This window comes from Miscanthus floridulus, chromosome 7 (genome assembly GCF_019320115.1).
Source record: "Miscanthus floridulus cultivar M001 chromosome 7, ASM1932011v1, whole genome shotgun sequence".
Lineage (NCBI taxonomy): Eukaryota > Viridiplantae > Streptophyta > Magnoliopsida > Poales > Poaceae > Miscanthus > Miscanthus floridulus.
The window spans coordinates 51,520,314-51,548,179 of record NC_089586.1 but is presented as its reverse complement, the minus strand read 5'-3'; the positions used below and the strand labels follow the sequence as shown (position 1 = coordinate 51,548,179).

Here is a 27,866-nt window from a genome sequence, read left to right as displayed (position 1 = left end):
GCCGAGGGGCTTAACCGGGGGAGGGGAATAGGGCGGCGACGTGAAGAGAGTTGTGGGACTAAAAGATGCGCGTGAGTGAGTTGGGGGGGTGTTCGTAGGAAGAAGTGTGGAGCTCCCTACACACCCCTTAGAGATGTGGTCGAGGAGGAAGTTTAGCGACATTCATAAATTACAGTAGGGATTCGAGTTGGACCCTTGTTGAATTAAGTTTTTTTTCTATGATACTACAAAATTATAATTGGGTCCCCTTATGGAGATGCTATAATGAAATTAGGTGAGGATCCTCCCTCTTTGCCTGATTTTAAAAAGTTTCTATCAATTTAAGCTTTTATAAGCTGAACTTATCTATGCATGTAATGTTTAACCAAATGGAAAAAAGGAACAAAGCAAGCTCGGAGTAGGTTCAAGTGCCTACATACGGCGCCTATTTGACAAATGCTACCACTGACTGTCATGGCATTGATTCACAAGCTTTATGCCCCAGCTGACGTCCACGCAGCGCTAGATGTAGGACGTCACCTTGTCCAGCTCCACGTCCCTCCTCACCATGCAGTCATAGGACGACGGCGAGTGGAAGCACGGCTCGACAGAGAGTGCGTGCTGGCATGGCGGTTGTGGCGCCGCCTGACCCTCCGTCCACTCCTCCCACAGGGATGGCCTCGACATGACCCACGGCTGTAGCCCACCGAGGCCCTGTGCGACGTACCCGAACGTGGAGAAGCCACTGGTGACGAGCACATCACACATGCTGAGCAGGTACATCTCGCTCAGTGACTTCATGTTGTGCACTTCGTTGCGCATACCGCTGCCGCCCCTCGTGGCTCAGCTGGTGTACGCCGCCGGTGAGTCTGCCGCCGTACTCGCCCTTGAGCCTCTCGTAGTACCACAAGCTCAGCGACGTCACAAGGACACCGTAGGACGACGACGTGCCGTTGTATTTTGTGGTCATCTCTGGGAGCAGCTTCTCATCGTGGACGCAGGACAGAAGCTGGTCCAGGATTTGCTGCGGCGGCTACTTCTCCTGGAACACCCTGATCTGGATGCCGATGAGGCGGCCGGCGCCTAAGAGGTTGGCGTTGTAGTAGCTCATGATAGTGCGGCAAGACGACATTGCTGGGGTGGAAAAGGTACCGACCCAGGTGGTAGAATACGGCGTCTTTCTCTGGGAACATGGCCTCGAGCTCTCTGACGAACGGCGGCATGAAGAATAGCCCCAGCACGAAGTAGCCATCCGCCCTCATGAGCAGCCATGGCACTCCGCGGAGGAGCCGATGGTGCTCCCCATAGTAGAAGAGCTTGTCGTGGAAGCCGTACTCGCCAGCGAGGTGGAGGTACACATATGGCGGCGGCTGCGGTGGAGACGGCCACGACATGTTCCCGTCGGCGGACACGCCGGCGGCGCCTCTCTACAGCATGTTCCACAGGCTCTCCTTGGACCTGTTGGATTTAGGCCCATGTTTGGCCTAATCTGAAAATTCCAAAGCATGCACAAGCTATAGTCCCATATTGCTAATTTAAGGAGAGGTTGCCTTGCTTAAATATGGGAGTCTCCTCTCTATGCAAAATAGGTGAAAATGAGAGAGAAGGAGACTGTTGCTACACGCACGCGCAGCTCGCGCGCATTTTTCGCTGTGAAAAATCGCGTGAATTGTGATATCAAAGTTGATTCTATAACACCCTCAACTATAGAATCTGATATTGTAACACTCTTATACCATATAATAATATTCAAATGACCCCCCTAGATCGATGATATTTGTAGGGTCATGTGGACGTCGTTCTTACCACACTTGCCTAAGCACCAATGTTGCACGCAAGCCCATTAGCTGCCTCCCTCTCTCTACTCTTTCTAGATTTGTGACACCTCCCAATGAGCATCACACTGTCTCCTACTCCACCTCACAACACTCATAGAAGGCATAATTATGCACTGCAGCCTATCCTCCTTATCATACTGCCCCTCCCACGTCCTCGAGACCTTGACTCCTCTCACTTTTCTCCTCTTGGCTACTAAAAAACCTGGGAAAGATAGCCAGATGACGAGGGTGTAGACATGGTGTTTGAGCTCAATGCCATCGACGAGTGTTGCGAGGTTGAGCAAGAGACAAGATGTCGCTTGTCACTCTTAGGGTGATGGGTTAGCCTAAAAAGAGTATGGAGGTCGGGAAGTGGAGGCAACAAATTGGCAGTGCATGCAAACATAGGTACTTAGGCTAGTGTGGGGGGATATGGTGTCGAAACAGACCATCCAAGAGGTTATTTGAACATTATTAGATACTTTAAGGGCTACAATATCATATTTTATAGTTAAAGGGCTATGAAGTCAAACTAATATGTCAGGATGTTATATAGATTTTTTAATATGTCATGGCAGCGAAACCACCTTTAAAACCATTTCATGGGGTTATTTAGACGGTTTAATAGTTTAAGAGGTAGAATAACTAGTTTCATAGGTGAAGGAGTGTAGTAGACTACCGTCAATATACAGTTGAGGGGGTCAGTTGACTTTTCCCATCTAAAATGAGCTAATTCCACGGACCAAATACTTTTGAGTTCTTTGACTACATGAAATACAGTATATCTGCTCACCTACCAGCTGGAATACAGAAAGAGATGACGACCATCTCCCTAAAATGAGTGACTCGTCGATTTCCTAACTCGATTCAGACCGGTCCCATTTCGTTTTTTTAAGTTAAAAGTTCGGAGTTGCATGATCCATGCATGCGTATAAGAAAACTTTCACATTAATTAGTGACTGGCGTCGTAATTCATAATGTGTTGCTCGGAAATAATATTGCTAGACATTATTATGGTTTCTGGTGCACTGTCGCGGACTCGCATGCATATGGGTCATCATCATCCATCAGATCAGTGTCGGCCAACTCAGAGATCGATCAGAATCAAATGATGCCCACGCGAAACACGAGCCATTAGGCCCTGTTTGCGTAAACTCATAATTGGATTAACTAACTTCAGAATCAACGAGTAGTATGCCAATGATTAATACGAAAAATGATGGTGATTTAATTATCTAACGATATTCATGACCCATATCGCAGTTCTGGTAGGGTGACGGCGATGACCGTATGTTTGGTTCCCCTGAATTGGACTGAATTGAATTACATTCCGGATACTGGCCCGTTTGGGTGACCCCAGAATAGAATTCACCATTTTAGCCCGTTTTCGACCGATGAAATGGTGGCCTGCTACCGATTTGGACCCTAGCCCACCCGAAACGCTCAGAATCCCCCTCCCGATGCCGCTCCCTCCCCGACTCGACTCCATCATGCCGCCGCCATGGCGTAGCTTCTCTGCACCGCCGCCGCCTCCACCGCCGCAGAGCTTCACCTGTGCAGCCTAGATCCAGACCGCAAGGTTCCCATGCAGCTGCCGTCGACCTATCTGTGCGCTGCCCTTGACCTGCCCGTGCGTCGCCCTCGACCTACCCGCGTGCCCACGCCACCATAGATCCTCTCCTGTGTCACCATCGCCGCGGACAATGACACCAGAACTCCGCCTCCGCAGGTGAGCTCGCCTCCAAACACATCTCCTTCCCTATTCCTCGATCTGTTAGGGCTTGAAGTTTGAACCGCATCTTCACCGTTTCTTAGGTTTTGGAACTCACCGCTCAAGGTTATCGACTTTTCGCCTCTCCATCTTCTTCAAGCTTGGTGAGTCAGACGTGGATCCTCTCCCATTTTTTTGCTATGGATCCAGTGACGGCATAACTCTGGCTTCCTACATGGGCTTTGATTGTGTGATGGCATGTAGGTTAGATGCATGAGCTGCATATATAGATTGGCATAGATCAGTAGCGGATGGATCGGCGGTAGATATGTAGCGAGGAGCTCTAGACATAGAGAGAGATTTGTGCAAGCAAGCTAAGGAGATGGGGATGGCTAGCCTTGCTGATGAGTGGCATATGCACGTGCGAGGATGTGTCCGAGACGGATCTTCTCCAGCGGCGCGTCTGGTGGCGAACGAAGGACACGATTTATATAGAAATCTATAATCATGTCCTTCGTTCGCCACCAGACGCGCCGCTGGAGATGAGCTTGTACGCGCTGGAGCTGGCACTGGTACCTCAAGGAGGATTTATATAGAAATATGATTAGGAAGGGGTGTTTATTATTTGAGTGGTGTGCTCAATATATTTCCTAGGGTTGACCTTGTCACTTCCTTACAAAGTCTTCAAGTTGTCAAACTACTTAAAAGTGATGACATGGAGAAAAATAGACTTTGAGATTAATGATTAGATAGGGGATTAGTGATTGAAAAATCGAAGAAATCTATGATGCCAAATGGAAAAGGACATTGGTACATGATTCCTTTGGTTACAGGAAGTGCAGTTCAGCTATTTTCCTTGAATTAATAACATCATTGCTGTTCAGTATCGAATATATCAGAATCGCCTATACTTCAGAGTATAGGATAACATTATTGCAATATAAAGTCATCTACATGTATTCTAAAAAAGAAAAAGAAAACTTTCCTATATGTAGCAATGATCATGTTTTCAAGCGTTCCAGTTGCCTTCAACTTGCCTAAAAGTGTAGTGTGAATATTCTAAATTTTCTCAATTCTTACGATTATTTTTCTCCTTTCACAGGTTCCAAATGAATAAAAAAACTCATATTGTGAGAACCTTTGCGCTTTCCAAATGCTACAAAACAAGTTTAGAGTATTACGAATCACAATGAGTGAACAGTGCTGATAACACTTTTTTACGGTTATCTATACTTATGTTCTATTATGTTTAGACCATTGATGTCCAAGAATTCGTTTGTGTACTCTGGAATATTTACAATGAGCATGAATACTGTTTAAGGCAAATGGTATGGCTCTCTTGTTATATATTTTTACGGTGGACAACTTTTTCATTTGAGATGATTTACAAGTCCAAATATTTAATATAAGTTCTCGGATCATATTTGACATTATTAACAATGTCGAATAGGGGTAAAATCAGCATCAAAGTTATAGTACTCGACGAGATCTGCATCTTTGCAGTTAACGACTTTTTCATCTGAGTTTGTTTTGAGTGTAATACAATATATCCACCAAGTAGTCGAGAGATACCCTATCTAGTTTGGGCCTCCTGCATAAATTATTTGGGGCATTCTGTTCTGGCTGGGTGTTTTTTTGGATATCTGGGCCCATAATATCGATAAGAAGATATGAGATAGGGCCTAGGGGGATGAGGAGAAAGAAGATATATGATTGGACAGTCCTATTTTAAAGAAACAGTTCATTGAAAAATATGATTTTTTTTTCTGTAGTGTCTATATGACTTACAAGTATGAAAACTATCTCATAGTTTCTAGTTTGAGACTGTCATAATCATGAACATGAGTTATATATTTCTGGAATAATTATTAATCCATCAGTCTAGTCTGTCTATGTAAGAGCAACTCAACACGAGCCCTCAAATTGGGATCTTACTTTTGATATGAGGGCTCTCCTTACTTTTTAAGGTCTGATATTTTTCACCTACTCTAATAGGAGCCCTTAAACAAGGGTGCTCAAATCCATTCTAGTAGGCGCTGGCATATAGGATCCACTGATAATTAGACCATATCTACCATCGTTCCAAATCTACTGAGCTATAGGTTCGCGAGGAGGACGAGGAGCATCGTAGACAACAAGCAGAGAGGAGACGAAGTGGGGCCGGGTGCCTTGCTGCGAGGAGAGAAGCCGTATTGAACGTGCCTCATCGGGGAGGGGGCGGACGTCGGAACCGCACTAGGCCGAGGGGCTTAACCGGGGGAGGGGAATAGGGCGGCGACGTGAAAGAGAGTTGTGGGACTAAAAGATGCGCGTGAGTGAGTTGGGGGGTGTTCATAGGAAGAAGTGTGGAGCTCCCTACACACCCCTTAGAGATGTGGTCGAGGAGGAAGTTTAGCGACATTCATAAATTACAGTAGGGATTCGAGTTGGACCCTTGTTGAATTAAGTTTTTTTCTATGATACTACAAAATTATAATTGGGTCCCCTTATGGAGATGCTATAATGAAATTAGGTGAGGATCCTCCCTCTCTGCCTAATTTTAAAAAGTTTCTATCAATTTAAGCTTTTATAAGCTGAACTTATCTATGCATGTAATGTTTAACCAAATGGAAAAAAGGAACAAAGCAAGCTCGGAGTAGGTTCAAGTGCCTACATACGGTGCCTATTTGACAAATGCTACCACTAACTGTCACGGCATTGATTCACAAGCTTTATGCCCCAGTTGACGTCCACGCAGCGCCAAATGTAGGACGTCACCTTGTCCAGCTCCACGTCCCTCCTCACCGTGCAGTCATAGGACGACGGCGAGTGGAAGCACGGCTCGACGGAGAGCGCGCGCTGGCATGGCGGTTGTGGCGCCGCCTGACCCTCCGTCCACTCCTCCCACGGGGACGGCCTCGACATGACCCACGGCTGCAGCCCACCGAGGCCCTGCGCGACGTACCCGAACGTGGAGAAGCCACTGGTGACGAGCACGTCGCACATGCTGAGCAGGTACATCTCGCTCATCGACTTCACATTGTGCACTTCGTTGCGCATACCGCTGCCGCCCCTCGTGGCTCGGCTGGTGTACGTCGCCGGTGAGTTTGACGCCGTACTCGCCCTTGAGCCTCTCGTAGTACCACGAGCTCAGCGACGTCACAAGGACACCGTAGGACTACGACGTGCCGTTGTATTTTGTGGTCGTCTCTGGGAGCAGCTTCTCGTCGCGGACGTAGGACAGGAGCTAGTCCAGGATTTGCTACGGTGGCTGCTTCTCCTGGAACACCCTGATCTGGATGCCGATGAGGCGGCCGACGCCTGTGAGGTTGGCGCTGTAGTAGCTCGTGACAGCGCGGCAAGACGGCGTTGCTGGGGTGGAAAAGGTACCGACCCAGGTGGTAGGATACGGTGTCTTTCTCCGGGAACATGGCCTCGAGCTCTCCGACGAACGGCGGCGTGAAGAACAGCCCCGGCACGAAGTAGCCGTCCGCCCTCATGAGCAGCCACGGCACTCCACGGAGGAGCCGATGGTGCTCCCTGCAGTAGAAGAGCTTGTCGTGGAAGCCATACTCGCCAGCGAGGTGGAGGTACACATATGGCGGCGGCTGCGGTGGAGACGGCCACGACATGTTCCCGTCGGCAGACACGCCGGCGGCGCCTCTTATAGCATGTTCCGCAGGCTCTCCTTGGACTGTTGGATTTAGGCCCATGTTTGGCCTAATCTAAAAATTCCAAAGCATGCACAAGCTATAGTCCCATATTGCTAATTCAAGGAGAGGTTGCCTTGCTTAAATATGGGAGTCTCCTCTCTATGCAAAATAGGTGAAAATGAGAGAGAAGGAGACTGTTGCTACACGCACGCGCAGCTCGCGCGCATTTTTCGCGTGAAAAATCGCGTGACTTGTGATATCAAAGTTGACTATATAACACCCTCAACTATAGAATCTGATATTGTAACACTCTTAAACCATATAATAATATTCAAATGACCCCCCTGGATCGATGATATTTGTAGGGTCATGTGGACACCGTTCTTACCACACTTGCCTAAGCACCAATGTTGCACGCAAGCCCATTAGCTGCCTCCCTCTCTCTACTCTTTCTAGGTTTGTGACACCTCCCAATGAGCATCACACTGTCTCCTACTCCACCTCACAACACTCATAGAAGGCATAATTATGCACTGCGCCTATCCTCCTTATCATACGGCCCCTCCTGCATCCTCGAGACCTTGACTCCTCTCGCTTTTCTCCTCTTGGCTACTAAAAACTGGGAAAGATAGCCGGATGACGAGGGTGTAGACATGGTGTTTGAGCTCAATGCCATCGACGAGTGTTGGGAGGTTGAGCAAGAGACAAGATGTCGCTTGTCACTCTTAGGGTGATGAGTTAGCCTAAAAAGAGTATGGAGGTCGGGAAGTGGAGGCAACAAATTGGCGTGCATGCAAACATAGGTACTTAGGCTAGTGTGGGGGGATATGGTGTCGACACAGACCATCCAAGAGGTTATTTGAACATTATTAGATACTTTAAGGGCTACAATATCATATTTTATAGTTAAAGGGCTATGCAGTCAAACTGATATGTCAGGATGTTATATAGATTTTTTAATATGTCATGGCAGCGAAACCACCTTTAAAACCATTTCATGGGGTTATTTAGATGGTTTAATAGTTTAAGAGGTAGAATAGCTAGTTTCATAGGTGAAGGAGTGTAGTAGACTACCGCCAATATACAGTTGAGGGGGTAAGTTGACTTTTTCCCATCTAAAATGAGCTAATTCCACGGACCAAATACTTTTGAGTTCTTTGACTACATGAAATACAGTATATCTGCTCACCTACCAGCTGGAATACAGAAAGAGATGGCGACCATCTCCCTAAATTGAGTGACTTGTCGATTTCCTAACTCGATTCAGACCGGCCCCATTTCGTTTTTTAAGTTAAAAGTTCGGAGTTGCATGATCCATGCATGCGTATAAGAAAACTTTCACATTAATCAGTGACTGGCGTCGTAATTCATAATGTGTTGCTCGGAAATAATATTGCTAGACATTATTATGGTTTCTGGTCCACCGTTGTGGACTCGCATGCATATGGGTCATCATCATCCATCAGATCAGTGTCGGCCAACTCAGAGATCGATCAGAATCAAACGATGCCCACGCGAAACACGAGCCATTAGGCCCTGTTTGCATAAACTCATAATTGGATTAACTAACTTCAGAATCAACGAGAAGTATGCCAATGATTAATATGAAGAATGATGGTGATTTAATTATCTGACGATATTCATGACCCATATCGCAGTTCTGGTAGGGTGACGGCGATGACCATATGTTTGGTTCACCTGAATTGGACTGAATTGAATTACATTCCGGATACTAGCCCGTTTGGGTGACCCCAGAATAGAATTCACCATTTCAGCCCGTTTCTGACCGATGAAATGGTGGCCTGCTACCGATTTGGACCCCAGCCCACCTGAAACGCTCAGAATCCCCCTCCCGATGCCGCTCCCTCCCCGACTCGACTCCATCGTGCCGCCTCCATGGCGTAGCTTCTCCACACCGCCGCTGCCTCCACCGCCGCAGAGCTTCACCTACGCGGCCTAGATCCAGATCGCAAGGTTCCCATGCAGCTGCCCTCGACCTGTCCGTGCGCCGCCCTCAACCTGCCCGTGCGTTGCCCTCGACCTACCCTCGGGCCCACGCCGCCATAGATCCTCTCCCGTGTCGCCATCGCCGCGGACAACGACACCAGAACTTCGCCTCCGTAGGTGAGCTCGCCTCCAAACACATCTCCTTCCCTGTTCCTCGATCCATTAGGGCTTGAAGTTTGAACCGCATCTTCACCGTTTCTTAGGTCTTGGAACTCACCGCTCAAGGTTATCGACTTTTCACCTCTCCATCTTCTTCAAGCCTGGTGAGTCAGACGTGGATCCTCTCCCATTTTTTTTTCTATGGATCCAGTGACGGCATAACTCTGGCTTCCTGGATGGGGTTTGATTGTGTGACGGCATGTAGGTTAGATGCATGAGCTGCATATATAGATTGGCATAGATCAGTAGCGGATGGATCGGCGGTAGATATGCAGCGAGGAGCGCTAGACATAGAGAGAGATTTGTGCAAGCAAGCTAAGGAGATGGGGATGGCTAGCCTTGCTGATGAGTGGCATATGCACGTGCGAGGATGTGTCCGAGATGGATCTTCTCCAGCGGCGCGTCTGGTGGCGAACGAAGGACACGATTTATATAGAAATCTATAATCGTGTCCTTCGTTCGCCACCAGACGCGCCGCTGGAGATGAGCTTGTACGCGCTGGAGCTAGCACTGGTACCTCAAGGAGGATTTATATAGAAATATGATTAGGAAGGGGTGTTTATTATTTGAGTGGTGTGCTCAATATATTTCCTAGGGTTGACCTTGTCACTTCCTTACAAAGTCTTCAAGTTGTCAAACTACTTAAAAGTGATGACATGGACAAAAATAGACTTTGAGATTAATGATTGGATAGGGGATTAATTTTATTCTTGAATCACTAGTGGCTTTTTTGTGATTGAAAAATCGAAGAAATCTATGATGCCAAATGGAAAAGGACATTGGTACATGATTCCTTTGGTTACAGGAAGTGCAGTTCAGCTATTTTCCTTGAATTAATAACATCATTGCTGTTCAGTATCGAATATATCAGAATCGCCTATACTTCAGAGTATAGGATAACATTATTGCAATATAAAGTCATCTACATGTATTCTAAAAAAGAAAAAGAAAACTTTCCTATATGTAGCAATGATCATGTTTTCAAGCGTTCCAGTTGCCTTCAACTTGCCTAAAAGTGTAGTGTGAATATTCCAAATTTTCTCAATTCTTACGATTATTTTTCTCCTTTCATAGGTTCCAAATGAATAAAAAACTCATATTGTGAGAACCTTTGTGCTTTCCAAATGCTACAAAAACAAGTTGAGAGTGTTACGAATCACAATGAGTGAACAGTGCTGATAACACTTTTTTACAGTTATCTATACTTATGTTCTATTATGTTTAGACCATTGATGTCCAAGAATTCGTTTGTGTACTCTGGAATATTTACAATGAGCATGAATACTGTTTAAGGCAAATGGTATGGCTCTCTTGCTATATATTTTTATGGTGGACAACTTTTTCATTTGAGATGATTTACAAGTCCAAATATTTAATATAAGTTCTTGGATCATATTTGACATTATTAACAATGTCAAATAGAGGTAAAATCGGCATCAAAGTTATAGTACTCGACGAGATCTGCATCTTTGCAGTTAACGACTTTTTCATCTGAGTTTGTTTTTAGTGTAATACAATATATCCACCAAGTAGTCAAGAGATACCCTATCTAGTTTGGGCCTCCTGCATAAATTATTCGAGGCATTCTGTTCTGGCTGGGTGTTTTTTTGGATATCTGGGCCCATAATATCGATAAGAAGATATGAGATAGGGCCTAGGGGGATGAGGAGAAAGAAGATATATGATTGGACAGTCCTATTTTAAAGAAACAGTTCATTGAAAAATATGATTTTTTTCTGCAGTGTCTATATGACTTACAAGTATGAAAACTATCTCATAGTTTCTAGTTTGAGACTGTCATAATCATGAACATGAGTTATATATTTCTAGAATAATTATTAATCCATCAGTCTAGTCTGTCTATGTAAGAGCAACTCAACACGAGCCCTCAAATTAGGATCTTACTTTTGATATGAGGGCTCTCCTTACTTTTTAAGGTCTGATATTTTTCACCTACTCTAATAGGAGCCCTTAAACAAGGGTGCTCAAATCCATTCTAGTAGGTGCTGGCATATAGGATCCACTGATAATTAGACCATATCTACCATTGTTCCAAATCTACTGAGCTATAGGTTCGCGAGGAGGACGAGGAGCATCGCAGACAACAAGCAGAGAGGAGACAAGGTGGGGTCGGGTGCCTTGCTGTGAGGAGAGAAGCCGTATTGAACGTGCCTCATCGGGGAGGGGGCGGACGTCGGAACCGCACCAGGCTAAGGGGCTTAACCGGGGGAGGGGAATAGGGCGGCGACGTGAAAGAGAGTTGTGGGACTAAAAGATGCGCGTGAGTGAGTTGGGGGGGTGTTCGTAGGAAGAAGTGTGGAGCTCCCTACACACCCCTTAGAGATGTGGTCGAGGAGGAAGTTTAGCGACATTCATAAATTACAGTAGGGATTCGAGTTGGACCCTTGTTGAATTAAGTTTTTTTTCTATGATACTACAAAACTATAATTGGGTCCCCTTATGGAGATGCTATAATGAAATTAGGTGAGGATCCTCCCTCTCTGCCTGATTTTAAAAAGTTTCTATCAATTTAAGCTTTTATAAGCTAAACTTATCTATGCATGTAATGTTTAACCAAATGGAAAAAAGGAACAAAGCAAGCTCGGAGTAGGTTCAAGTGCCTACATACGGCGCCTATTTGACAAATGCTACCACTGACTGTCACGGCATTGATTCACAAGCTTTATGCCCCAGTTGACGTCCATGCAGCGCCAGATGTAGGATGTCACCTTGTCCAGCTTCACGTCCCTCCTCACCGTGCAGTCATAGGACGACGGCGAGTGGAAGCATGGCTCAACGGAGAGCGCTCGCTGGCATGGCGGTTGTGGCGCGGCCTGACCCTCCGTCCACTCCTCCCATGGGGACGGCCTCGACATGACCCACGGTTGCAGCCCGCCGAGGCCCTGCACGACGTACCCGAACATGAAGAAGCCACTAGTGACGAGCACGTCGCACATGCTGAGCAGGTACATCTCGCTCAGCGACTTCACATTGTGCACTTCGTTGCGCATACCGCTGCCACCCCTCATGGCTCGGCTGGTGTACGCCACCGGTGAGTCTGCCGCCGTACTCGCCCTTGAGCCTCTCGTTGTACCACGAGCTCAGCGACGTCACAAGGACACCATAGGACGATGATGTGCCGTTGTATTTTGTGGTCGTCTCTGGGAGCAGCTTCTCGTCGTGGACGCAGGACAGGAGCTGGTCCAGGATTTCCTGTGGTGGCTGCTTCTCCTAGAACACCCTGATCTAGATGCCAATGAGGCGGCCGACGCCTACGAGGTTGGCGCTGTAGTAGCTCGTGACAGCGCGGCAAGACGGCGTTGCTGGGGTGGAAAAGGTACCGACCCAGGTGGTAGAATACGGCGTCTTTCTTCGCGAACATGGCCTCGAGCTCTCTGACGAACGGTGGCGTGAAGAACAGCCCCGGCACGAAGTAGTCGTCCGCCCTCATGAGCAGCCACGGCACTCCATGGAGGAGCCGATGGTGCTCCCCGTAGTAGAAGAGCTTGTCGTGGAAGCTGTACTCGCCAGCGAGGTGGAGGTACACATATGGCGGCGACTGCGGTGGAGACGACCACGACATGTTCCCGTCGGCGGACACGCCGGCGGCGCCTCTCTGCAGCATGTTCTGCAGGCTCTCCTTGGACCTGTTGGATTTAGTCCCTTGTTTGGCCCAATCTAAAAATTCCAAAGCATGCACAAGCTATAGTCCCATATTGCTAATTCAAGGAGAGGTTGCCTTGCTTAAATATGGGAGTCTCCTCTCTATGCAAAATAGGTGAAAATGAGAGAGAAGGAGACTGTTGCTACACGCACGCGCAACTCGCGCGCATTTTTCGCGTGAAAAATCACGTGACTTGTGATATCAAAGTTGACTATATAACACCCTCAACTATAGAATATGATATTATAAATATAATAATATTCAAATGACCCCCCTGGATCGATGATATTTGTAGGGTCATGTGGACACCGTTCTTACCACACTTGCCTAAGCACCAATGTTGCACACAAGCCCATTAGCTGCCTCCCTCTCTCTACTCTTTCTAGGTTTGTGACACCTCCCAATGAGCATCACACTGTCTCCTACTCCACCTCACAACACTCATAGAAGGCATAATTATGCACTGCGCCTATCCTCCTTATCATACGACCCCTCCCACATCCTCGAGACCTTGATCCTCTCGCTTTTCTCCTCTTGGCTACTAAAAAACTGGGAAAGGTAGCAGGATGACGAGGGTGTAGACATGGTGTTTGAGCTCAATGCCATCGACGAGTGTTGGGAGGTTGAGCAAGAGACAAGATGTCGCTTGTCACTCTTAGGGTGATGGGTTAGCCGAAAAAGAGTATGGAGGTCGGGAAGTGGAGGCAACAAATTGGCGTGCATGCAAACATAGGTACTTAGGCTAGTGTGGGGGGATATGGTGTCGAAACAGACCATCCAAGAGGTTATTTGAACATTATTAGATACTTTATGGGCTACAATATCATATTTTATAGTTAAAGGGCTATGCAGTCAAACTGATATGTCATGATGTTATATAGATTTTTTAATATGTCATGGCAGCGAAACCACCTTTAAAACCATTTCATGGGGTTATTTAGACGGTTTAATAGTTTAAGAGGTAGAATAACTAGTTTCATAGGTGAAGGAGTGTAGTAGACTACCGCCAATATACAGTTGAGGGGGTAAGTTGACTTTTTCCCATCTAAAATGAGCTAATTCCACGGACCAAATACTTTTGAGTTCTTTGACTACATGAAATACAGTATATCTGCTCACCTACCAGCTGGAATACAGAAAGAGATGACGACCATCTCCCTAAAATGAGTGACTCGTCGATTTCCTAACTCGATTCAGACCGGCCCCATTTCGTTTTTTAAGTTAAAAGTCTGGAGTTGCATGATCCATGCATGCATATAAGAAAACTTTCACATTAATCAGTGACTGGCGTCGTAATTCATAATGTGTTGCTCGAAAATAATATTGCTAGACATTATTATGGTTTCTGGTCCACCGTCGCGGACTCGCATGCATATGGGTCATCATCATCCATCAGATCAGTGTCGGCCAACTCAGAGATTGATCAGAATCAAACGATGCCCACGTGAAACATGAGCCATTAGGCCCTATTTGCGTAAACTCATAATTGGATTAACTAACTTCAGAATCAACGAGAAGTATGCCAATGATTAATACAAAAAATGATGGTGATTTAATTATCTGACGATATTCATGACCCATATCGCAGTTCTGGTAGGGTGACGGCGATGACCATATGTTTGGTTCCCCTAAATTGGACTGAATTGAATTACATTCCGGATACTGGCCTGTTTGGGTGACCCCAGAATAGAATTCACCATTTCAGCCCATTTCGAACCGATGAAATGGTGGCCTGCTACCGATTCGGACCCCAGCCCACCCGAAACGCTCAGAATCCCCCTCCCGACGCCGCTCCCTCCCCGACTCAACTCCATCGTGCCGCCGCCATGGCGTAGCTTCTCCGCACCGCCGCCGCCTCCACCGCCGCAGAGCTTCACCTGCGCGGCCTGGATCCAGATCGCAAGGTTCCCATGTAGCTGCCCTCGACCTATCCGTGCGCCGCCCTCGACCTGCCCGTGCGTCGCCCTCGACCTACCCTCGGGCCCATGCCGCCATAGATCCTCTCCCGTGTCGCCATCGCCGCGGACAACGACACCAGAACTCCGCCTCCGTAGGTGAGCTCGCCTCCAAACACATCTCCTTCCCTGTTCCTCGATCCGTTAGGGCTTGAAGTTTGAACCGCATCTTCACCGTTTCTTAGGTCTTGGAACTCACCGCTCAAGGTTATCGACTTTTCGCCTCTCCATCTTCTTCAAGCCTGGTGAGTCAGACGTGGATCCTCTCCCATTTTTTTTCTATGGATCCAATGACGGCATAACTCTGGCTTCCTAGATGGGGTTTGATTGTGTGACGGCATGTAGGTTAGATGCATGAGCTGCATATATAGATTGGCATAGATCAGTAGCGGATGGATCAGCGGTAGATATGCAGCGAGGAGCGCTAGACATAGAGAGAGATTTGTGCAAGCAAGCTAAGGAGATGGGGATGGCTAGCCTTGCTAATGAGTGGCATATGCACGTGCGAGGATGTGTCCGAGATGGATCTTCTCCAGCGGCGCGTCTGGTGGCGAACGAAGGACACGATTTATATAGAAATCTATAATCGTGTCCTTCGTTCGCCACCAGACGCGCCGCTGGAGATGAGCTTGTACGCGCTGGAGCTAGCACTGGTACCTCAAGGAGGATTTATATAGAAATATGATTAGGAAGGGGTGTTTATTATTTGAGTGGTGTGCTCAATATATTTCCTAGGGTTGACCTTGTCACTTCCTTACAAAGTCTTCAAGTTGTCAAACTACTTAAAAGTGATGACATGGACAAAAATAGACTTTGAGATTAATGATTGGATAGGGGATTAATTTTATTCTTGAATCACTAGTGGCTTTTTTGTGATTGAAAAATCGAAGAAATCTATGATGCCAAATGGAAAAGGACATTGGTACATGATTCCTTTGGTTACAGGAAGTGCAGTTCAGCTATTTTCCTTGAATTAATAACATCATTGCTGTTCAGTATCGAATATATCAGAATCGCCTATACTTCAGAGTATAGGATAACATTATTGCAATATAAAGTCATCTACATGTATTCTAAAAAAGAAAAAGAAAACTTTCCTATATGTAGCAATGATCATGTTTTCAAGCGTTCCAGTTGCCTTCAACTTGCCTAAAAGTGTAGTGTGAATATTCCAAATTTTCTCAATTCTTACGATTATTTTTCTCCTTTCATAGGTTCCAAATGAATAAAAAACTCATATTGTGAGAACCTTTGCGCTTTCCAAATGCTACAAAAACAAGTTGAGAGTGTTACGAATCACAATGAGTGAACAGTGCTGATAACACTTTTTTACAGTTATCTATACTTATGTTCTATTATGTTTAGACCATTGATGTCCAAGAATTTGTTTGTGTACTCTGGAATATTTACAATGAGCATGAATACTGTTTAAGGCAAATGGTATGGCTCTCTTGCTATATATTTTTACGGTGGACAACTTTTTCATTTGAGATGATTTACAAGTCCAAATATTTAGTATAAGTTCTCGGATCATATTTGACATTATTAACAATGTCGAATAGAGGTAAAATCAACATCAAAGTTATAGTACTCGACGAGATCTGCATCTTTGCAGTTAACGACTTTTTCATCTGAGTTTGTTTTGAGTGTAATACAACATATCCACCAAGTAGTCGAGAGATACCCTATCTAGTTTGGGCCTCCTGCATAAATTATTCGGGGCATTCTGTTCTGGCTGGGTGTTTTTTTGGATATCTGGGCCCATAATATCGATAAGAAGATATGAGATAGGGCCTAGGGGGATGAGGAGAAAGAAGATATATGATTGGATAGTCCTATTTTAAAGAAACAGTTCATTGAAAAATATGATTTTTTTTTCTGTAGTGTCTATATGACTTACAAGTATGAAAACTATCCCATAGTTTCTAGTTTGAGACTGTCATAATCATGAACATGAGTTATATATTTCTGGAATAATTATTAATCCATCAGTCTAGTCTGTCTACGTAAGAGCAACTCAACACGAGCCCTCAAATTGGGATCTTACTTTTGATATGAGGGCTCTCCTTACTTTTTAAGGTCTGATATTTTTCACCTACTCTAATAGGAGCCCTTAAACAAGGGTGCTCAAATCGATTCTAGTAGGCGCTAGCATATAGGATCCACTGATAATTAGACCATATCTACCATCGTTCCAAATCTACTGAGCTATAGGTTCGCGAGGAGGACGAGGAGCATCACAGACAACAAGCAGAGAGGAGACGAAGTGGGACCGGGTGCCTTGCTGCGAGGAGAGAAGCCATATTGAACGTGCCTCATCGAGGAGGGGGCGGACGTCGGAACCGCACTAGGCCGAGGGGCTTAACCGGGGGAGGGGAATAGGGCGGCGACGTGAAAGAGAGTTGTGGGACTAAAAGATGCGCGTGAGTGAGTTGGGGGGGTGTTCGTAGGAAGAAGTGTGGAGCTCCCTACACACCCCTTAGAGATGTGGTCGAGGAGGAAGTTTAGCGACATTCATAAATTACAGTAGGGATTCGAGTTGGACCCTTGTTGAATTAAGTTTTTTTTCTATGATACTACAAAATTATAATTGGGTCCCCTTATGGAGATGCTATAATGAAATTAGGTGAGGATCCTCCCTCTCTGCCTGATTTTAAAAAGTTTCTATCAATTTAAGCTTTTATAAGCTGAACTTATCTATGCATGTAATGTTTAACCAAATGGAAAAAAGGAACAAAGCAAGCTCGGAGTAGGTTCAAGTGCCTACATACGGTGCCTATTTGACAAATGCTACCACTAACTGTCACGGCATTGATTCACAAGCTTTATGCCCCAGTTGACGTCCATGCAGCGCCAAATGTAGGACGTCACCTTGTCCAGCTCCACGTCCCTCCTCACCGTGCAGTCATAGGACGACGGCGAGTGGAAGCACGGCTCGACGGAGAGCGCGCGCTGGCATGGCGGTTATGGCGCTGCCTGACCCTCCATCCACTCCTCCCACGGGGACGGCCTCGACATGACCCACGGCTGCAGCCCGCCGAGGCCCTACGCGACGTACCCGAACGTGGAGAAGCCACTGGTGACGAGCACGTCGCACATGCTGAGCAGGTACATCTCGCTCATCGACTTCACGTTGTGCACTTAGTTGCGCATACCGCTGCCGCCCCTCGTGGCTCGGCTGGTGTACGCCGCCGGTGAGTTTGCCGCCGTACTCGCCCTTGAGCCTCTCGTAGTACCACGAGCTTAGCGACATCACAAGGACACCGTAGGACAACGACATGCCGTTGTATTTTGTGGTCGTCTCTGGGAGCAGCTTCTCGTCGCAGACGCAGGACAGGAGCTGGTCCAGGATTTGCTACGGTGGCTGCTTCTCCTGGAACACCCTGATCTGGATGCCGATGAGGCGGCCGACGCCTGTGAGGTTGGCGCTGTAGTAGCTCGTGACAGCGCGGCAAGACGGCGTTGCTGGGGTGGAAAAGGTACCGACCCAGGTGGTAGAATACGGTGTCTTTCTCCGAGAACATGGCCTCGAGCTCTCCGACGAACGGCGGCGTGAAGAATAGCCCCGGCACGAAGTAGCCGTCCACCCTCATGAGCAGCCACGTCACTCCACGGAGGAGCCGATGGTGCTCCCTGTAGTAGAAGAGCTTGTCGTGGAAGCCATACTCGCCAGCGAGGTGGAGGTACACATATTGCGGCGGCTGTGGTGGAGACGGCCACGACATGTTCCCGTCGGCGGACACGCCGACGGCGCCTCTTATAGCATGTTCCGCAGGCTCTCCTTGGACTGTTGGATTTAGGCCCATGTTTGGCCTAATCTAAAATTTCCAAAGCATGCACAAGCTATAGTCCCATATTGCTAATTCAAGGAGAGGTTGCCTTGCTTAAATATGGGAGTCTCCTCTCTATGCAAAATAGGTGAAAATGAGAGAGAAGGAGACTGTTGCTACACGCACGCGCAGCTCACGCGCATTTTTCGCGTGAAAAATCACGTGACTTGTGATATCAAAGTTGACTATATAACACCCTCAACTATAGAATCTGATATTGTAACACTCTTAAACCATATAATAATATTCAAATGACCCCCCTAGATCGATGATATTTGTAGGGTCATGTGGACACCGTTCTTACCACACTTGCCTAAGCACCAATGTTGCACGCAAGCCCATTAGTTGCCTCCCTCTCTCTACTCTTTCTAGGTTTGTGACACCTCCCAATGAGCATCACACTGTCTCCTACTCCACCTCACAACACTCATAGAAGGCATAATTATGCACTGCGCCTATCCTCCTTATCATACGGCCCCTCCTGCATCCTCAAGACCTTGACTCCTCTCGCTTTTCTCCTCTTGGCTACTAAAAAACTGGGAAAGGCAGCAGGATGACGAGGGTGTAGACATGGTGTTTGAGCTCAATGCCATCGACGAGTGTTGGGAGGTTGAGCAAGAGACAAGATGTCGCTTGTCACTCTTAGGGTGTTGGGTTAGCCTAAAAAGAGTATGGAGGTCAGGAAGTGGAGGCAACAAATTGGCGTGCATGCAAACATAGGTACTTAGGCTAGTGTGGGGGGATATGGTGTCGAAACAGACCATCCAAGAGGTTATTTGAACATTATTAGATACTTTAAGGGCTACAATATCATATTTTATAGTTAAAGGGCTATGCAGTCAAACTGATATGTCAGGATGTTATATAGATTTTTTAATATGTCATGGCAGTGAAACCACCTTTAAAACCATTTCATGGGGTTATTTAGACGGTTTAATAGTTTAAGAGGTAGAATAACTAGTTTCATAGGTGAAGGAGTGTAGTAGACTACCGCCAATATATAGTTGAGGGGGTAAGTTGACTTTTTCCCATCTAAAATGAGCTAATTCCACGGACCAAATACTTTTGAGTTCTTTGACTACATGAAATACATTATATATGCTCACCTACTAGCTGGAATACAGAAAGAGATGACGACCATCTCCCTAAAATGAGTGACTCGTCGATTTCCTAACTCGATTCAGACCAGCCCCATTTCATTTTTTTTAAGTTAAAAGTTCAGAGTTGCATGATCCATGCATGCGTATAAGAAAACTTTCACATTAATCAGGGACTTGCGTCGTAATTCATAATGTGTTGCTCAGAAATAATATTGCTAGACATTATTATGGTTTCTGGTCCACCGTCGTGGACTCGCATGCATATGGGTCATCATCATCCATCAGATCAGTGTCGGCCAACTCAGAGATCGATCAGAATCAAACGATGCCCACGCAAAACACGAGCCATTAGGCCCTGTTTGCGTAAACTCATAATTGGATTAACTAACTTCAGAATCAACGAGAAGTATGCCAATGATTAATATGAAAAATGATGGTGATTTAATTATCTGACGATATTCATGACCCATATCGCAGTTCTGGTAGGGTGACGGCGATGACCATATGTTTGGTTCCCCTGAATTGGACTGAATTGAATTACATTCCGGATACTAGCACGTTTGGGTGACCCCAGAATAGAATTCACCATTTCAGCCCGTTTCTGACCAATGAAATGGTGGCCTGCTACCGATTCGGACCCCAGCCCACCCGAAATGCTCAGAATCCCCCTCCCGACGCCGCTCCCTCCCCGACTCGACTCCATCGTGCCGCCGCCATGGCGTAGCTTCTCCACACCGTCGCCGCCTCCACCGCCGCAGAGCTTCACCTACGCGGCCTAGATCCAGATCGCAAGGTTCCCATGCAGCTACCCTCGACCTGTCCGTGCGCCGCCCTCGACCTGCCCGTGCGTTGCCCTCGACCTACCCTCGGGCCCACGCCGCCATAGATCCTCTCCCGTGTCGCCATCGCCGCGGACAACGACACCAGAACTCCGCCTCCGTAGGTGAGCTCGCCTCCAAACACATCTCCTTCCCTGTTCCTCGATCCGTTAGGGCTTGAAGTTTGAACCGCATCTTCACCGTTTCTTAGGTCTTGGAACTCACCGCTCAAGGTTATCGACTTTTCGCCTCTCCATCTTCTTCAAGCCTGGTGAGTCAGACGTGGATCCTCTCCCATTTTTTTCTATGGATCCAGTGACGGCATAACTCTGGCTTCCTGGATGGGGTTTGATTGTGTGACGGCATGTAGGTTAGATGCATGAGCTGCATATATAGATTGGCATAGATCAGTAGCGGATGGATCAGCGGTAGATATGCAGCGAGGAGCGCTAGACATAGAGAGAGATTTGTGCAAGCAAGCTAAGGAGATGGGGATGGCTAGCCTTGCTGATGAGTGGCATATGCACGTGCGAGGATGTGTCCGAGATGGATCTTCTCCAGCGGCGCGTCTGGTAGCGAACGAAGGACACGATTTATATAGAAATCTATAATCGTGTCCTTCGTTCGCCACCAGACGCGCCGCTGGAGATGAGCTTGTACGCGTTGGAGCTAGCACTGGTACCTCAAGGAGGATTTATATAGAAATATGATTAGGAAGGGGTGTTTATTATTTGAGTGGTGTGCTCAATATATTTCCTAGGGTTGACCTTGTCACTTCCTTACAAAGTCTTCAAGTTGTCAAACTACTTAAAAGTGATGACATGGACAAAAATAGACTTTGAGATTAATGATTGGATAGGGGATTAATTTTATTCTTGAATCACTAGTGGCTTTTTTGTGATTGAAAAATCAAAGAAATCTATGATGCCAAATGGAAAAGGACATTGGTACATGATTCCTTTGGTTACAGGAAGTGCAGTTCAGCTATTTTCCTTGAATTAATAACATCATTGCTGTTCAGTATCGAATATATCAGAATCGCCTATACTTCAGAGTATAGGATAACATTATTGCAATATAAAGTCATCTACATGTATTCTAAAAAAGAAAAAGAAAACTTTCCTATATGTAGCAATGATCATGTTTTCAAGCGTTCCAGTTGCCTTCAACTTGCCTAAAAGTGTAGTGTGAATATTCCAAATTTTCTCAATTCTTACGATTATTTTTCTCCTTTCATAGGTTCCAAATGAATAAAAAACTCATATTGTGAGAACCTTTGCGCTTTCCAAATGCTACAAAAACAAGTTGAGAGTGTTACGAATCACAATGAGTGAACAGTGCTGATAACACTTTTTTACAGTTATCTATACTTATGTTCTATTATGTTTAGACCATTGATGTCCAAGAATTCGTTTGTGTACTCTGGAATATTTACAATGAGCATGAATACTGTTTAAGGCAAATGGTATGGCTCTCTTGCTATATATTTTTACGGTGGACAACTTTTTCATTTGAGATGATTTACAAGTCCAAATATTTAATATAAGTTCTTGGATCATATTTGACATTATTAACAATGTCGAATAGAGGTAAAATCGGCATCAAAGTTATAGTACTCGACGAGATCTGCATCTTTACAGTTAACGACTTTTTCATCTGAGTTTGTTTTGAGTGTAATACAATATATCCACCAAGTAGTCAAGAGATACCCTATCTAGTTTGGGCCTCCTGCATAAATTATTCGGGGCATTCTGTTCTGGCTGGGTGTTTTTTTTTGGATATCTGGGCCCATAATATCGATAAGAAGATATGAGATAGGGCCTAGGGGGATGAGGAGAAAGAAGATATATGATTGGACAGTCCTATTTTAAAGAAACAGTTCATTGAAAAATATGATTTTTTTCTGTAGTGTCTATATGACTTACAAGTATGAAAACTATCTCATAGTTTCTAGTTTGAGACTGTCATAATCATGAACATGAGTTATATATTTCTGGAATAATTATTAATCCATCAGTCTAGTCTATCTATGTAAGAGCAACTCAACACGAGCCCTCAAATTAGGATCTTACTTTTGATATGAGGGCTCTCCTTACTTTTTAAGGTCTGATATTTTTCACCTACTCTAATAGGAGCCCTTAAACAAGGGTGCTCAGATCCATTCTAGTAGGCGCTGGCATATAGGATCCACTGATAATTAGACCATATCTACCATCGTTCCAAATCTACTGAGCTATAGGTTTGCGAGGAGGACGAGGAGCATCGCAGACAACAAGCAGAGAGGAGACGAAGTGGGGTCGGGTGCCTTGCTGCGAGCAGAGAAGCCATATTGAACGTGCCTCATCGGGGAGGGGGCGGACGTCGGAACTGCACCAGGCCGAGGGGCTTAACCGGGGGAGGGGAATAGGGTGGCGACGTGAAAGAGAGTTGTGGGACTAAAAGATGCGCGTGAGTGAGTTGGGGGGGGTGTTCGTAGGAAGAAGTGTGGAGCTCCCTACACACCCCTTAGAGATGTGGTCGAGGAGAAAGTTTAGCGACATTCATAAATTACAGTAGGGATTCGAGTTGGACCCTTGTTGAATTAAGTTTTTTTCTATGATACTACAAAATTATAATTGGGTCCCCTTATGGAGATGCTATAATGAAATTAGGTGAGGATCCTCCCTCTCTGCCTGATTTTAAAAAGTTTCTATCAATTTAAGCTTTTATAAGCTGAACTTATCTATGCATGTAATGTTTAACCAAATGGAAAAAAGGAACAAAGCAAGCTCGGAGTAGGTTCAAGTGCCTACATACGGCGCCTATTTGACAAATGCTACCACTGACTGTCATGGCATTGATTCACAAGCTTTATGCCCCAGCTGACGTCCACGCAGCGCCAGATGTAGGACGTCACCTTGTCCAGCTCCACGTCCCTCCTCACCATGCAGTCATAGGACGACGGCGAGTGGAAGCATGGCTCGATGGAGAGCGCGCGCTGGCATGGCGGTTGTGGCGCCGCCTGACCCTCCGTCCACTCCTCCCATGGGGACAGCCTCGACATGACCCACGGCTGCAGCCCACCGAGGCCCTGCGCGACATACTCGAATGTGGAGAAGCCACTGGTGACGAGCACGTCGCACATGCTGAGCAGGTACATCTCGCTCAGCGACTTCACGTTGTGCACTTCGTTGCGCATACCGCTGCCGCCCCTCGTGGCTCGGCTGGTGTACACCGCTGGTGAGTCTGCTGCCATACTCACCCTTGAGCCTCTCGTAGTACCACAAGCTCAGCGATGTCACAAGGACACTGTAGGACGATGACGTGCTGTTGTATTTTGTGGTCATCTCTGGGAGCAGCTTCTCGTCGCAGACGTAGGACAGGAGCTGGTCTAGGATTTGCTGCGGCGGCTGCTTCTCCTGGAACACCCTAATCTAGATGCCGACGAGGCGGCTGGCTCCTACGAGGTTGGCGCTGTAGTTGCTCGTGACAGCGCGGCAAGATGGCGTTGCTGGGCTGGAAAAGGTACCGACCCAGGTTGTAGAATACGACGTCTTTCTTTGGGAAGATGGCCTCGAGCTCTCCGAAGAACGGCGGCATGAAGAACAGCCCCGGCACGAAGTAGTCGTCCACCCTCATGAGCAGCCACGGCACTCCGCGGAGGAGCCGATGGTGCTCCCCGTAGTCGAAGAGCTTGTCGTGGAAGCCATACTCGCCAGCGAGGTGGAGGTACACATATGGCGGCGGCTGCGGTGGAGATGGCCACGACATGTTCCCATCGGCGGACACGCCGGTGGCGCCTCTCTGCAGCATGTTCCGCAGGCTCTCCTTGGACCTGTTGGATTAGGCCCATGTTTGGCCTATTCTGAAAATTCCAAAGCATGCACAAGCTATAGTCCCATATTGCTAATTCAAGGAGAGGTTGCCTTGCTTAAATATGGGAGTCTCCTCTCTATGCAAAATAGGTGAAAATGAGAGAGAAGGAGACTGTTGCTACACGCACGCGTAGCTCGCGCGCATTTTTCACGTGAAAAATCACGTGACTTGTGATATCAAAGTTGACTATATAACACCCTCAACTATAGAATCTGATATTGTAACACTCTTAAACCATATAATAATATTCAAATGACCCCCCTGGATCGATGATATTTGTAGGGTCATGTGGACACCGTTCTTACCACACTTGCCTAAGCACCAATGTTGCACACAAGCCCATTACTTGCCTCCCTCTCTCTACTCTTTCTAGGTTTGTGACACCTCCCAATGAGCATCACACTGTCTCCTACTCCACCTCACAACACTCATAGAAGGCATAATTATGCACTGCCCCTATCCTCCTTATCATACGGCCCCTCCCGCATCCTCGAGGCCTTGACTCCTCTCGCTTTTCTCCTCTTGGCTACCAAAAAACTGGGAAAGACAGCCGGATGACGAGGGTGTAGACATGGTGTTTGAGCTCAATGCCATCGACGAGTGTTGGGAGGTTGAGCAAGAGACAAGATGTCGCTTGTCACTCTTAGGGTGATGGGTTAGCCTAAAAAGAGTATGGAGGTCAGGAAGTGGAGGCAGCAAATTGGCGTGCATGCAAACATAGGTACTTAGGCTAGTGTGGGGGGATATGGTGTCGAAACAGACCATCCAAGAGGTTATTTGAACATTATTAGATACTTTAAGGGCTACAATATCATATTTTATAGTTAAAGGGCTATGCAGTCAAACTGATATGTTAGGATGTTATATAGATTTTTAATATGTCATGGCAGTGAAACCACCTTTAAAACCATTTCATGGGGTTATTTAGACAGTTTAATAGTTTAAGAGGTAGAATAACTAGTTTCATAGGTGAAGGAGTGTAGTAGACTACTGCCAATATACAGTTGAGGGGGTAAGTTGACTTTTTCCCATCGAAAATGAGCTAATTCCATGGACCAAATACTTTTGAGTTCTTTGACTACATGAAATACAGTATATTTGCTCACCTACCAGCTGGAATACAGAAAGAGATGACGACCATCTCCCTAAAATGAGTGACTCGTCGATTTCCTAACTCGATTCAGACCGGCCCCATTTCATTTTTTTAATTTAAAAGTTCAGAGTTGCATGATCCATGCATGCGTATAAGAAAACTTTCACATTAATCAGTGACTGGCGTCGTAATTCATAATGTGTTGCTCGGAAATAATATTGCTAGACATTATTATGGTTTCTGGTCCACCGTCGCGGACTCGCATGCATATGGGTCATCATCATCCATCAGATCAGTGTCGGCCAACTCAGAGATCGATCAGAATCAAACGATGCCCATGCAAAACACGAGCCATTAGGCCCTGTTTGCGTAAACTCATCATTGGATTAACTAACTTCAGAATCAACGAGATGTATGCTAATGATTAATACGAAAAATGATGGTGATTTAATTATCTGACGATATTCATGACCCATATCGCAGTTCTGGTAGGGTGACGGTGATGACCATATGTTTGGTTCCCCTGAATTGGATTGAATTGAATTACATTCCGGATACTGGCCCGTTTGGGTGACCCCAGAATAGAATTCACCATTTCAGCCCGTTTCCGACCGATGAAATGGTGGCCTGCTACCGATTCAGACCCCAGCCCACCCGAAACGCTCAGAATCGCCCTCCCGACGCCGCTCCCTCCCCGACTCGACTCCATCATGCCGCCGCCATGGCGTAGCTTCTCCGCACCACCGCCGCCTCCACCGCCGCAGAGCTTCACCTGCGCGGCCTGGATCCAGAGTGCAAGGTTCCCATGCAGCTGCCCTCGACCTGTCCGTGCGCCGCCCTCGACCTACCCGTGTGTCGCCCTTGACCTACCCGCGTGCCCACGCCGCCATAGATCCTCTCCCGTGTCGCCATCGCCGCGGACAACGACACCAGAACTCCGCCTCCGTAGGTGAGCTCGCCTCCAAACACATCTCCTTCCCTGTTCCTCGATCCGTTAGGGCTTGAAGTTTGAACCGCATCTTCACCGTTTCTTAGGTCTTGGAACTCACCGCTCAAGGTTATCGACTTTTCACCTCTCCATCTTCTTCAAGCCTGGTGAGTCAGACGTGGATCCTCTCCCGTTTTTTTTCTATGGATCCAGTGACGGCATAACTCTGGCTTCCTGCATGTGGTTTGATTGTGTGACGGCATGTATGTTAGATGCATGAGCTGCATATATAGATTGGCATAGATCAGTAGCGGATGGATCGGCGGTAGATATGCAGCGAGGAGCTCTAGACATAGAGAGAGATTTGTGCAAGCAAGCTAAGGAGATGGGGATAGCTAGCCTTGCTGATGAGTGGTATATGCACGTGTGAGGTTGTGTCCGAGACGGATCTTCTCCAGCGGCGCGTCTGGTGGCAAACGAAGGACATGATTTATATAGAAATCTATAATCGTGTCCTTCGTTCGCCACCAGACGTGCCGCTGGAGATGAGCTTGTACGCGCTGGAGCTAGGCACTGGTACCTCAAGGAGGATTTATATAGAAATATGATTAGGAAGGGGTGTTTATTATTTGAGTGGTGTGCTCAATATATTTCCTAGGGTTGACCTTGTCACTTCCTTACAAAGTCTTCAAGTTGTCAAACTACTTAAAAGTGATGACATGGACAAAAATAGACTTTGAGATTAATGATTAGATAGGGGATTAATTTTATTCTTGAATCACTAGTGGCTTTTTTGTGATTGAAAAATCGAAGAAATCTATGATGCCAAATGGAAAAGGACATTGGTACATGATTCCTTTGGTTACAGGAAGTGCAGTTCAGCTATTTTCCTTGAATTAATAACATCATTGCTGTTCAGTATCGAATATATCAGAATCGCCTATACTTCAGAGTATAGGATAACATTATTGCAATATAAAGTCATCTACATGTATTCTAAAAAAGAAAAAGAAAACTTTCCTATATGTAGCAATGATCATGTTTTCAAGCGTTCCAGTTGCCTTCAACTTGCCTAAAAGTGTAGTGTGAATATTCTAAATTTTCTCAATTCTTACGATTATTTTTCTCCTTTCACAGGTTCCAACTGAATAAAAAACTCATATTGTGAGAACCTTTGCTGCTTTCCAAATGCTACAGAAAACAAGTTTAGAGTATTACGAATCACAATGAGTGAACAGTGCTGATAACACTTTTTTACAGTTATCTATACTTATGTTCTATTATGTTTAGACCATTGATGTCCAAGAATTCGTTTGTG

The 27,866-nt window shown here is 46.2% G+C and overlaps 5 pseudogenes; all 5 read right to left on the bottom strand.

The window, feature by feature from the left end:
* Positions 1-438: 438 nt before the first annotated feature.
* Positions 439-1,823, bottom strand: LOC136465512 (galactoside 2-alpha-L-fucosyltransferase-like; annotated as a pseudogene).
* A 4,366-nt stretch (positions 1,824-6,189) lies between these two features.
* On the bottom strand, positions 6,190-9,226 carry LOC136465511 (galactoside 2-alpha-L-fucosyltransferase-like; annotated as a pseudogene).
* A 2,727-nt stretch (positions 9,227-11,953) lies between these two features.
* Positions 11,954-14,986, bottom strand: LOC136465510 (galactoside 2-alpha-L-fucosyltransferase-like; annotated as a pseudogene).
* A 2,734-nt stretch (positions 14,987-17,720) lies between these two features.
* LOC136465509 (galactoside 2-alpha-L-fucosyltransferase-like) lies at positions 17,721-20,760 on the bottom strand (annotated as a pseudogene).
* A 2,727-nt stretch (positions 20,761-23,487) lies between these two features.
* LOC136465508 (galactoside 2-alpha-L-fucosyltransferase-like) lies at positions 23,488-26,532 on the bottom strand (annotated as a pseudogene).
* Between the last annotated feature and the right edge of the window lie 1,334 nt (positions 26,533-27,866).